Source organism: Microcaecilia unicolor, chromosome 6, assembly GCF_901765095.1.
Source record: "Microcaecilia unicolor chromosome 6, aMicUni1.1, whole genome shotgun sequence".
NCBI lineage: Eukaryota > Metazoa > Chordata > Amphibia > Gymnophiona > Siphonopidae > Microcaecilia > Microcaecilia unicolor.
Genome location: NC_044036.1, coordinates 222484640 through 222497907, shown reverse-complemented (window position 1 = coordinate 222497907; position 13268 = coordinate 222484640). Strand labels below are relative to the sequence as shown.

At 44.4% G+C, this 13268-nt stretch overlaps 1 protein-coding gene across 4 annotated transcripts in view; it reads left to right on the top strand.

The window, feature by feature from the left end:
• The window catches only part of LOC115472220 (CDK5 regulatory subunit-associated protein 2-like), a 513663-nt gene that overhangs the window by 149677 nt on the left and 350718 nt on the right, over positions 1 to 13268 (top strand). The window lies entirely within an intron of this gene.

The following is a 13268-nucleotide window of genomic DNA, read 5'->3' as shown; positions in this document are numbered from 1 at the left end:
TCCTCTCGTTCTACCGCCTTCCCATCTTCGGAAAAGATTTGAACGTCTGTATCATATCACCCCTGTTCCTCCTTTCCTCCAGAGTATACATGTTCAGGTCAGGAAGTCTCTCTTTCTACGTCTTGGACGCAACTCCCATACCATCCTCGTAGCTTTTCTTTGCACCGCTTCCATTTTTTTAACATCCTTCGCAAGGTACGGCCTCCAAAACTGAACACAATACTCCAGGTGAGGCCTCGCCAACGTCTTATACAGGGGCATTAAAACCTCCTTTCTTCTGCTGGTCACACCTCTCTCTATACAGCCTAGCAACCTTCTCGCTATGGCCACCACCTTGTCGCACTGTTTCATCGCCTTCAGGTCCTCAGATACTATCACCCCAAGATCCCCCTCCCCGTCCGTGTCTATCAGGCTCTCCCCGCCTAACACATACGCCTCCCTTGGATTTCTACTCCCTAAGTGCATCACTTTGCAGTTCTTCGCATTGAATTTTAATTGCCAAATGTTAGACCATTCTTCCAGCTTCTTTAGATCTTTTTTCATGTTTTCCACTCCCTCCGGGGTGTCCACTCTGTTGCAAATCTTGGTGTCATCCGCAAAAAGGCAAACTTTACCTTGTAACCCTTCGGCAATGTCACTCATAAATATATTGAACAGAATGGGCCCCAGCACCGATCCCTGAGGCACTCCACTACTCACCTTTCCCTCCTCCGAGCGAACTCCATTTACCACCACCCTCTGGGGTCTGCCCGTCAACCAGTTCCTAATCCAGTTCACCACTTCGGGTCCTATCTTCAGCCCGTCTAGTTTATTCAAGAGCCTCCTGTGGGGAACCGTGTCAAAAGCCTTGCTGAAATCTAAGTAGATGACGTCCATAGCACGTCCTTGATTTAATTCTCCTGTCACCCAGTCAAAGAATTCAATGAGATTCGTTTGGCACGATTTCCCTTTGGTATAACCATGTTGTCTCGGATCTCGCAACTTATTGGCTTCCAGGAAATTCACTATCCTTTCCTTCAGCATGGCTTCCATTACTTTTCCAATAACCGAAGTGAGGCTTACCGGCCTGTAGCTTCCAGCTTCTTCCCTATCACCACTTTTGTGAAGAGGGACCACCTCCGCCGTTCTCCAATCCCTCGGAACCTCTCCCGTCTCCAAGGATTTATTAAACAAATCTTTAAGAGGACCCGCCAGAACCTCTCTGAGCTCCCTCAGTATTCTGGGGTGGATCCCGTCCGGCCCCATGGCTTTGTCCACCTTTAGCTTTCCAAGTTGTTCATACACACTCTCTTCCGTGAACGGTGCTCTATCCACTTCATTCTCAGGTTTACTTTTGCCAGTCCCTCTCGGTTCTTCCCCAGGATTTTCTTCAGTGAAAACAGAACAAAAGTATCTGTTTAGCAAATTTGCTTTTTCTTCATCATTTTCTACATAGCGTTTTGCTGTATCTTTTAGTCTCACAATCCCCTTTTTAGTCTTTCTCCTTTCACTAATATACCTGAAGAAGTTTTTGTCTCCCCTCTGTACATTTCTAGCCATTTGTTCTTCCGCTTGCGCCTTCGCCAGACGTACCTCTCTCTTGGCTTCTTTCAGTTTCATCCGATATTCCTCCCCGTGTTCCTCTACTTGAGATTTTTTGTATTTCTGGAATGCTAACTCTTTAGCCTTTATTTTCTCAGCCACTTGCTTTGAAAACCATATCGGTTTCCTTTTTCTCTTGCTTTTATTTACTCTCCTTACATAAAGGTCTGTGGCCCTGTTTATTACTTCTTTCAGCTTGGACCACTGTCCTTCCACTTGTTGTGCGTTCTCGCAGCCCATCAGCTCCTTCCTCAGGTATTCCCCCATTTTGTTTAAGTCAGTTCGCTTGAAGTCAGACTTTGAGTTAGAGTGGCCGCTAACCACATGAGCCGTTATATCAAAACAAACCGTTTGATGGTCACTGCTTCCCAGGTGCGCAGCCACTCGGACATTTGACACACTATCCCCATTCGTGAGCACCAGATCCAGCGTCGCTCCCTCCCTTGTGGGTTCCGTCACCATTTGTCTGAGCAGAGTACTTTGGAAAGCATCCACAATCTCTCTACTTCTTTCCGATTTCGCAGAAGGAACCTTCCAATCTACATCCGGCAGATTAAAATCTCCCAACAACAACACCTTTCTTTTCTTCCCCAACTTTTGAATATCAGCGATCAGATCTTTATCCAGTTCCTCCAATTGTGTCGGGGGTCTGTAGACAACACCCACGTGGACAAAGGTTCTATCCTCTCTTTTTAAGGTGATCCATATCGCTTCTCTTCCTTTCCCACTTCCTGTCATTTCAGTTGCTGCGATATTATTTTTCACATACAAGCTACTCCTCCACCCTTTACGTCCCTCTCTATCCTTCCTAAAAAGATTATAGCCTGGTATGTTTACATCCCATTCATGGGAACCATTGAGCCATGTCTCTGTGACTGCAACTATGTCCAAGTCAGTCTCCAACATCAGGGCTTGAAGATCATGAATTTTATTGCTTAGACTGTGAGCATTTGTGGTCATTGCTTTCCAACTACATTTCCTAGTATGTGTTTTGGGTTTAGTGATTTGTGAGTGTCTTTTCTCTTTGGGTACCTTCTCATCTTTTTGTTCCCTCTTCCTTGCTTTTTCTTTTTCTTCTGCTTCAGTTTTAGTTTCAGGAACATCACAGTGCTGTAGTGGAGCAAAAGAATTTTGTAGTGGCAACACATGTGCGGGCGGATGCTTCTGTGTCACATGACGAATTCTGCCTGAGCCTACTGTGAACCATCTGTTCCTTTGTGGTTTTATTCTCTGAGGCAGTGGTGAGAAGTTATGATTCTGCACAGTCGGCACCAGTATCGACTTCCACCCAAACCTGTACCTACGACGTTGGTGGAGGAAGCGTTTGTAACCCACTTGAGGTCAGCCTCCATTGAAGAAATTTGCAAAGCTGTGACATGGTCTTAAGTCCACACATTCACATCTCATTACTGCCTTCAGTCAGGTGGGAGCCGGTTTCTCAACGCTGCTTTTGCAGACATGGCCTCTCAGCATCAAGTCAGGTTCGGTCTCGGACATCCCATAGGGAGATCCTGTCCGACACTGAGGAGGAGAGCTCATGGGAATCAGACGAAGATCCCAGATACTTTTCCTTAGATAAGTCTTATGGGATCCCCTCTGAGCCCTCCCCACCACCTGAAAGGAGACGGTTTCCACCGGATAGCCTTTCTTTCCCATCTTTTGTCAAAGAAATGGCTGAGCCCAGGGTCCAGATTCTCGAGGGTCCTGGACTACACAAGGAGGGCTGTGAACGGCAACTCTGCACAAGGTACTCAAGTCCTAGTCAGGAACTGGGCGTCCCCTCTGTCGGTCCTCTGTTGTGCCCAAAAGATTGACACCCAGTATCGGATCCACAGTGAACCTGGGTTTGTAAGGCCTCAGTTGCCTCATGATTCCTTGGCGGTGAAATTCTCTCTCAAAGAGCCAGGATTACTAGGGAGTATGCCTTGGCGCCCCCCAGGCAAAAAAAGCTAGAACCCTGGATTCTTTTGGGAGGAAGATGTACCAGGCTTCAATGCTGATCTTCTGTATACAGTCATACCAGCTCTTCATGAGCGTTTACTTTTGAAAACTCGCGTGAGACAGCTGTCAGGCTTGGTCGATACGCTCCCTCTGGAGCAGGCTGAGCCTTTTCGCCAGTGGTCAAGCAATACTTCTCCACTCTTGTCTCTCCTACGCCCCCCCCTCGGGTACTGCGTTCTGTAGATAAATCTTTCTTATCTGTCCCCTTCTCCTCTACTGCTAATTCCAGACTCCGTTCCTTTTATCTTGCTGCACCTCACACCTGGAATAGATTACCCGAGCCTGTACGTCTAGCTCCGTCTTTGGCCGTTTTCAAGTCCAAACTTAAAGCCCACCTCTTTACCACTGCTTTTGACTCCTAACCACTACTCACGTGCCCTCTCCTTTTATCCTCACCTCTTTATTCCCTTACCTTATTGTTCTGTCTGTTTACCTGTCGTATCTAGATTGTAAGCTCTTTGAGCAGAGACTGTGTTTTTTGTGTATGGTGTACAGCGCTGCATATGTCTTGTAGCACTATAGAAATGATAAGTAGTAGAAGGTGTGTCAAAAGGTGTGCCAGGGGCACTTATGACAGTTTTGATGTGGCATCCACGATCTCTGCTTGCGCAGACTCTCATGGCTCTGTATTTCTGATTTGGAAGATTCTGTTCGGCAGAGGTTGACGGATGCCCCTTTCCGGTGGGATAACGTTTTTGGAGAGAAGGCTGAGGAGGTCGCTGACCAGGTCAAGAAACACACTGATACCATCTCTTCTCGCCTGCCGGACACCTTCTGCATCCACCTTCTCATCTAGGAGGTTTCTTGGCAAGTCATAAAGCGGTCCCTACTACTATTCTAGGCATAGGAAACACTCCTGCAGCTTGTCAGCCTACTGAAGCTCAGCCCCAGCGTGCTCGTTCATGTCAACCTTGTGCACCTAAGGCCCCCTGCTGCTCCACAGTCGAAGCAGGAGGTGAGCTTTTGACTGGCTCCAGCAGAGCACAGCCGCAGTAAAAGTGCTGTCCTGGACAACTTGCTGGTCAGGGGGAGGCTAAAATTTTTTCAGCAAATGTGGCATCTTATAACCTCCGACCAGTGGGTTCTTCAAATAGTCCGTCTCAGATACGCCCTCAATTGACTCTTCAAATTGCCGACTGAGAGCTCTTTCTTTCCGCTGTCAGCACAGGCAGGTACTTGCAGAGAAACTCTCCGCAGTTCTAAAGGCCCATTTGGTTGAACCCATTCCACCAGGGTAGGAAGAGCAGGGATTCTATTCCAGGTACTTCTTTGTACTGAAAAAGACAGGGGATGCGTCCCATCCTAGACCTGAGAGCCCTGAACAAATTTTTAGTCCAAGAAAAGTTTGTGATGGTTTCCCTGGGCACCCTTTATCCCCACGATTCAGACAAATGATTGTCTATGCTCTCTGGACTTAAAGGATGCATACACTCACATCACGATACTTTCCAGCCCACCAGAAGTATCTTCAATTTCGACTGGGAACACATCACTTCCAGTATCGCGTGTTGCCATTGGCCTTGCATCAGCTCCCAGGGTCTTCACCAAGTGTCTAGCGGTAGTTGTAACATCGTTATGCAGGCTGGGAGTCTTGATGATTAGCTGGTGAAGAGCACCTCAGAGGACGGTTCTCAGGAGTCAATGCAGATGACTATTTGGGTGCTAGAGCTACTAGGGTTTGTTTTAAACTACCCCAAGTCCCTTCTCCACCCTGTTCAGTGATTAAAGTTCATAGCCCTGCTCGACACACAGACAATTTGAGCCTACTTTCCAGAGACACAAGCGGACAATCTTGTCTGACTAGCGTCCAGGGTTCGTGTCTCTCAGCAGGTCACAGCTCGGCAGATATTGAGATTGTTTGGCCACATGACTTACACAGTATACGTTACGCCCATGACACTTCTTCACATGAGATCATCTCAATTCTTCTCAATGATATCAAGCCACAAGGAGTCTAGAAGATGTCATTCAGGTGTCTCTGGAGCTTGTACACTCTCTACAGTTGTGGACCAACTTGACTCTGGATCTGCCATTCCAAATTCCTCAGCCACAGAAAGTGCTGATGACAGATGCATCTCTCCTGGGTTGGGGAGCTCATGTAGATGGGCTTCACACTGATGGTGCTTGGTCCGCCCAGGAAACGAATCTTCAGATCAACCTCCTGGAGCTTTGAGTAATCTGGAATTCTCTAAAGGCTTTCAGAGATCGACTGTCTTATCAAATTTTTTCTAATTCAAACAGACAATCAGGTTGCAATGTAGTACACCAACAAGCAAGGGGACACAGGATATCGTCCTGTGTGTCAGGAGGCCATCCGGATGTGGCATTGGGCTCGCAAACATGGCATGTTTCTTCAAGCCACTTATCTGGCAGGCACAAACAATACCCTGGCCAACAGGCTGAATAGATCGGATAGTGAACCACACAAGTGGTCTCTCCATATGAGCGTAGCCTGTAAGATCTTCCAAGCATAGGGCACCCCTCGAGGGATTTTTTTTCCCACTCAACTCAATCACAAGGTCCCTCAGTTCTTTTCCAGGCTTTAGGTCCACAGCAGGCTAGCATCAGATGCCTTCTCCCTCAGTTGTGGGACAGGCCTTCTGTATGTGTATCCTCCGATACCTCTAGTGGGAAAGACTTTGTTGAAACTCAAGCAAGACCATGGAACCATGGTTCTGATTGCACCGAATTGGCCACGGCAGATATGCTTCCCTCTTCTTCTGGAATTATCCTCTGAAGAATCATGGAGGTTGGAGTGTTTTCTGACCCTCATCACACAGAATGAGGGGTCACTTCTACAGCCCAACCTCCAGTCTCTGGCTCTCACAGATTGGATGTTGAGAGCTTAGAATTCTCTTCCTTGGGTCTTTCGGAGGGTGTCTCCCGGGTCTTGCTGGCTTCCAGGAAAGATTCCACTAAGAGGTGCTACTCTTTTAAATGGAGGAGGTTTGCTGTCTGGTGTGAGAGCAATGCCCTAGATCCCCTTACTTGCCCTACACAATAGCTTCTACACTTATCAGAGTGTGGTCTCAAGACCAACTAAATAAGGGTTCACCTTAGTGCTGTTAGTGCTTATCATCAACATGTAGAGGATAAGCCCATCTCTGGACAGCCTCTAGTTGTTTGCTTCATGAGAGGTTTGCTTTTGTCAAAATCCAAAGTCAAGCCTCCACCAGTGTCTTGGAATCTCAATGTCGTTCTCACCAGGCTGATGAAAGCTCCTTTTGAGCCACTGGTTTCCTGCCATCTGAAGTACTTGACCTGGAAGGTCGTTTTCTTGGTGGCTGTTACTTCATCTCGTAGGGTCAGTGAGCTTCAGGCCTTAGTAGTGGATGCACCGTATACTAAGTTTCATCACAACAGAGTAATCCTCCGCACGCACCCTAAGTTCCTGCCAAAGGTGGTATCGGAGTTCCATCTGAACCAGATGATTGTCTTGCCAACATTCTTTCCCATACCTAAGGCTTATGCCCATCTTGGCCAAAGCAGCTTGCACACCTTGGATTGCAAGAGAGCATTGGCCTACTATATGGAGCGGTCATGGCCCCACAGACAGTCCGCCATCTTTTTGTTTCTTTTGATCCCAACAGGATCTGGGTCGCAATCGGGAAACGCACCATTTCTAATTGGCTGGCAGATTGCATTTCACTTATGCCCAGGCTGGGCTGGCCTTAGAAGGTCATATCGCGGCTCATAATGTCAGAGCCATGACTGCGTCGGTAGCCCACTTGAGGTCAGCCTGTATTGAAGAAATTTGCAAGGCTGCAATGTCTTCAATCCACACATTCACATCTCATTACTGCCTTGAGCAGGATACCTGATGCAGCAGTCAGGTTGGGCAGTTAGTGTCACAAAATCTGTTTGGGGTCTAGAATCCAACTCCACCCTCCTAGGCCTGTTTTATTCTGTTCCAAGCTCAGTTGTATATAGTTTCAGGTTAATCTATATTATGTCCCAATGAACCAGTGTTTGTTGTTTTGGGTGAGCCTGTCTGCTAGGGATTCCCTACTTGTGAGATTATTGGAGCCTGCTTGTCCTTGGAGAAAACAAAGATATAGCAGGTATTCTCCGAGGGCAGCAGGCTTCATATTCTCACAATCCCCCTTTTTATTTAGTTTTTTTGGTTTAATATTGAACTGAGGAGACCACGTTCACGCGACGGGTGGGATGGTACTCACGCATGCGCGGTGGACAATAAATGCTGGATCGGATGAGGAGGATCGGCGTCTACCCACTTGTGAGAACATGAAGCCTCCTGTCCTCAGAGAATACCTGCTACAGGTAAGTATCTTTGCTGTTCCACATAATGCACTTGATCCTTACTTTATCCTTTAAGGTTCTACACATAGGTACACCTCTTTACCTGGCTTCTTTTATCACCCTACAGACCTGTAAGAGCCCTCCGTTCCTCTTCGGCCCATCAACTCACCACCCTGCCCTTGTTTGTGACACAGTAGGAATCAACCTGTCATTCAGTTTCTTTTTTGCTCCTTTGCCTCCCGGGATGAGGTTGGCCTGGCGGTGATGACATTACTTATGGTATGTGATACATCATATGTATACCTGATCTTGATTTGTCCTTGCCATTTTCAGGGCATAGACCGTAGAAGTCTGCCCGGCCGTATCGTTGTTTCTAAAATTTCTGAAGTTGTCGAAGCCCCTGAATAGCTCCACTACAGCCCATCCAAGTCTCTTCAGCCAAGATCAGGGCACAGACTGTAGAAGTCTACCCAGCACTGATCTTGTTCTCCAACTTTTGAAGCTGAATCTGTCCAGCCACTATCAGAGCACAGACAGTAGAAGTCTGCCAGTACTGGCTTTGTTTCCCAATTACCGGTGTTGGTACCTAATTTCCACGACACTTTGGATCCATTCCTTCCAAACAGGATTCCTTTGTGTTTAGCCCACACATTTTTGAATTCTGTTACCATTTGCATCTCCACCACCTTCCTGACATTATTCCAGAGTCGGCTCCCTTTGAACCTCAGTTTGTGTCCTCTATCGCCTTCCCGTCTCTGGAAAAAGGTTTGTTTGCAGATTAATACATTTCAAATATTTGAATATCTGTATCATATCACCCCTGTTTCTCCTTTCCTCCAGTGTATACATGTTCAGGTACGCAAACCCCAAACCATTTTCATCGCTTTTCTTTGAACCGCTTCAAGTCTTTTTGCATCCTTAGCAAGATATAGCCTACAGAACTGAACACCCAAGTGGGGCCTCACCAACGACTAGTACAGGGACATCAACACCGGTTAAAGTGAAGTCAATTGGCACATACCATCACCATATAGAAGGTAAGCCTATCTCTGTACAGCCTCTAGTTGTTTGATTTATAAGAGGTTTGCTATTGACCTAACCCCCAATCAAACCTCCCACTGTGTCATGAGATCTCAACTTAGTCCTCACCCAGCCAATGAAAGCTCCTTTTGAGCTGCAAGACACCTACCACCTGAAGTTCTTGACATGGAATTTTCTCTTTCTGGTGATGGTCACTTCTGCACGCACAGTTAGGGAACTTTAGGCCCTAGTAGCTGATCCACCTTACACAAAGAGTCAACAATACAGAGTGGTTCTTTGCACTCATTGTAAGTTCCTTCCAAAGGTGGTTGTGTATTTCCACCTTAACCAGTCATTTGTTCTGTCAGTATTTTTTTCAAAACCTAATGCCCATTCTGGTGAAAGCGCACAGCAAATCTTGGACAGCAAAGAGAGCCTTAGCCTTCTATATGGAGCAGACTAGGGTCCAAAGATTGGGTCAAAACAAACAAAAAGCTGGGTGGACAAACAGGATAGGGGCAGCCATTGCATCTCCTTTACTTATGCCGAGCTGACGCTAGAGGGTCATGTCATGGCGCACAATATCAGAGCCATGGCTGTGTTGGTGGCCCTCTTGAGGTCAGCCTCCATTGAGGAGATTTACAAAGCTTTAACGCGGTCTTCGACCCACACATTCACATTCAACTGTTAGTTCTTTCAGACAGCTATACAAGTCCCAGGTAACCTCCTTTCTAATCTTGGTACATGTGGGTACCAATGACATAGGAGAATGTGGAAAGGAGGTTCTGAAAGCCAAATTTAGGCTCTTAGGTAGAATGCTGAAATCCAGATTCTCCAGGGTAGCATTTTTGGAAATGCTCCCCATTCCACATGCTGGACCCAAAAGGCTGGATGAGCTCCAAAGTCTCAATGCATGATTGAGACAGTGGTGCAGGGATGAGGGATTTAGAATTATTATGAACTGGGCAACATTCTGGGAAAGGGGGAACCTATTCCGAAAGGATGGATTTCACCTTAATTGAGATGGAACCAGGCTGCTGGCACTAACATTTAAAAGACAGATAGAGCAGCTTTTAAATTAAAATGGGGGGACAGCAGACAGGGGTGTAAGAGTGGAGTATCCTTGAAGGATACTATTGAAACAGGACATTTAAGGAATCCCAATAGAGAAGTTTCAACAATGGTTAAAGAAAGCCAGGAGTATTTAAGGGGAGAGCAGAGTAAAGGATGCGCATTATCCCCGTCAGCTTCTAAGCAGCTTGTAGATTCAAGGAAAAACACAATTTAAAGTGTCTGTATACAAATGCTAGAATCCTAAAAAAAAATAAGATGGGAGAGCACTAAATGAAAAGGTAGATATAATAGGCATTTCAGAGACCTGGTGGAAGGAGGACAATCAATGGGATGCTGTGTTAACAGGGTACAAATTATATTGCAGTGATAGAGTGGATCAGATTGTGTGGGGGGGAGGGTTGCACTATATATGTTAAAGAGGGAATTGAATCAAACAAAATAAACATTCTTCATGAAAAAGATAGCAGTGTGGCAGAGAATGAGTCAGGGACCCGCGGGGACTGGGACAGATCCTGACGGGTTGGGGGCGGGGATGGGGGTCAGAGCCCTTGGGGACAGGGACAAACATTGTCTCTGTGTTATTTTCTACTTTGAATCCTGTTAATGAATTGGATTGTTATTTATGTTTGAGTAACGCAGATGATGATATTGTGATTTTTTTTTTTTTTTGAAAAATAAGCAAACATGGTGGCCGCAACTAGCAAAATTTGCATGGGGGATCCTGTACATTCCTGCTACCAGTACATCTTCTAAGAAGACATCTTCTATTGCAGGAAGGACGTGGAAGACAGGAGAGCTAGACTGAATCCTGAGATTGTTGATCATCCACAGATGAAAAAAACCTTAACAGTAGGGCATATTTCTCCACCACTAGGGCATACAGAACAGATTGTATTTTGTACCCCTGGACATTTTAACAGGTGGATTAGGATTCCTTGGGTTAGTAGAAGTCAGCTATTGTTGGGGTTGGCGTGTTTGAGGGTGGTGGGGTTATTATAGTTGCTCATTTTTATTATTGTTTTCTATTTGTGGTTTATAAACAACAGTTGCACAGCATAGTGTTCCTTTTTATACTTTAATAACAAGATTTAAATATAAAATCATAAATGTTCAGGGCTTCTGCAGATGAGAACAGAACTTGCAGGGATGGGGTAGAGAAGGAGACAGAATCCACAAGGATGGGACGGGGGCAGACTTTGTCCCCATGTCATTCTCCACATTGTGGAATCCTTATGGATAGAAATTCTACATGTTAAGGGGAATAGTATTCTGGTAGAGCAACAGACAGATGAAGAAATGTGTACAGAAATTAATAAAGCTGGCAAATTGGGCAACAGGATAATGGTGGTTCAGTTACCCCAGTATTGACTGGATAAATGTTAACGTCAGGGAGTGCTAGGGAGGTAAGATTCTTAGACGTAATAAATGACTGCTTCTTGGAGCAACCGATGAGGGGGAGCTATCTTAGATCTAGTTCTTAGTGCAATGCAGGGCATAGTATGAGAGGTAACAGTGTCCAGTCTGCTGGAAAACGGTGATTGATCATAACATACTACAATTTGAGCTAATATCTGGAGTGAAGTCATAAGAACATAAGCACCGCTATACTGGGAAAAGACCAAGGGTCCATCAAGCCCAGCATCCTGTCTCCGACAGTGGCCAATCCAGGCTTCAAGAACCCGGCAAAACCCATTAAAAGTTTTTGATTTTTAATAATGTTCAATGGACTTTTCCCTCGGGAATCTGTCCAAACCCCCTTTAAACTCCGTAAGGCCAGCTGCTGTCACAAAGGAAATTTACTGTAGCAGCATTTAATTTTCAAAACAGCAGCGATAAAGTGAGGAAAGTAGTTAAAAGGAAGCTAAAAGGACTGCAGAAGTTAGAACTTTAAATCAGGCATGGACATTGTTTAAAAATAAAATCTTGGAAGCCTAGACCAGATGCATTCCACATATTTTCAAAGATGGAAAGAAGAGTAAATGACAGCCAGCATGGTTAAAAGGTTTCAGCATGATTACAGACAAAAAACCATCTTTCAAAGAATGGAAAAAGAATCAGATGAAGAAAATAAGAAGCAACATAAGCAGGCAAAAATGAAGAGAATCTTGCCACAGAGGCAAAAACTAACAGTAACAACTTTTTCAGGAGAAAAACCAAAGCAGACCAGGAGTCCAGGAAAATCTTTTTATTTTAATAGACACGAGGTGGCCATGTTTTGCCAATTAGGCTGCATCATGGGTTTTACAACACACTATAAATCAAATAATACAGAATCAATATAAAATCATAAAATTTTATATAAAAAGCAAATCATAAATACAGTCAAAATATAAGTGCATAAACATGCAAAACACTTTAAAAACATGATAAAAATACTGAAACAAAAATAATCAAATGATAAAAAACACAACACCTAAAAGAGCATGAAGGCACAAAACAAGTGATCCGAGAGAATCTATGAACAAATGATCAACAAAGTATCATTAACCAATGTGAAAAAAACATGGTGTGAAATGATATAGGTGAAAAAGCTCCGTAGTGAATGTATGTGCAAACAAACTAACCCTCTTATTTTCAAAGCTGTGCGGCACTGCTGACACAGCCCATTCAAAGTAAATGGGTTTTGTCGGCATAATCACATCAGCAGCCGGTAACGTGTAGCTTTGTAAATAGGGGCCTAAATTTAAATTTAAACCAAAAAGGACAAGCCAGAGATAAAAATCTTGTTTTTCCTAGCTAACATACATGCATCCAAGACTGCATAAAAATATAACATAAACCATAAAAATCTTTAAATAAAATTAAATGAAATAAAGCGTTCTTTAAAAAGAATAAAACATCCAAATATTTTGTGCCTTCATATTCTTTTAGGTAGTATGTTTTTTTTAATATTTAATTATTTTTATTTCAGTATTTTTATCTTATGTTTTTAAGTTGTTTTACATGATTTTGTGCTTATATTTTGATTGTATTTATGATTACTTTTTATATATAACTTTTTATGAGTTTATATTGATTCTGTATGTATGTTTGATTTAATAATGTGTTATAAAACCCCTGATGCAGTCTAATTGGTGAAACGTAACCAGGTCGGGTCTATTTCAATAAAAGATTTTCCTGGACTCCTGGTCTGCTTTGGTTTTTGTCCTTTTCTGTTTGCTGTGGACTTTGAAGAGTCTCTTTTGGTAAACGTTTTCAAGTACATAAGAAGTAGAACGCCTGTGAGGAAATCCATGGAGCCGTTTCATCATGAAGGAACCAAAAGGGCACTCAGGGAGGACAATTCCATAGCAGAGAGACTGAATGAATTCTTTGCTTCAGTTTTTATGGAG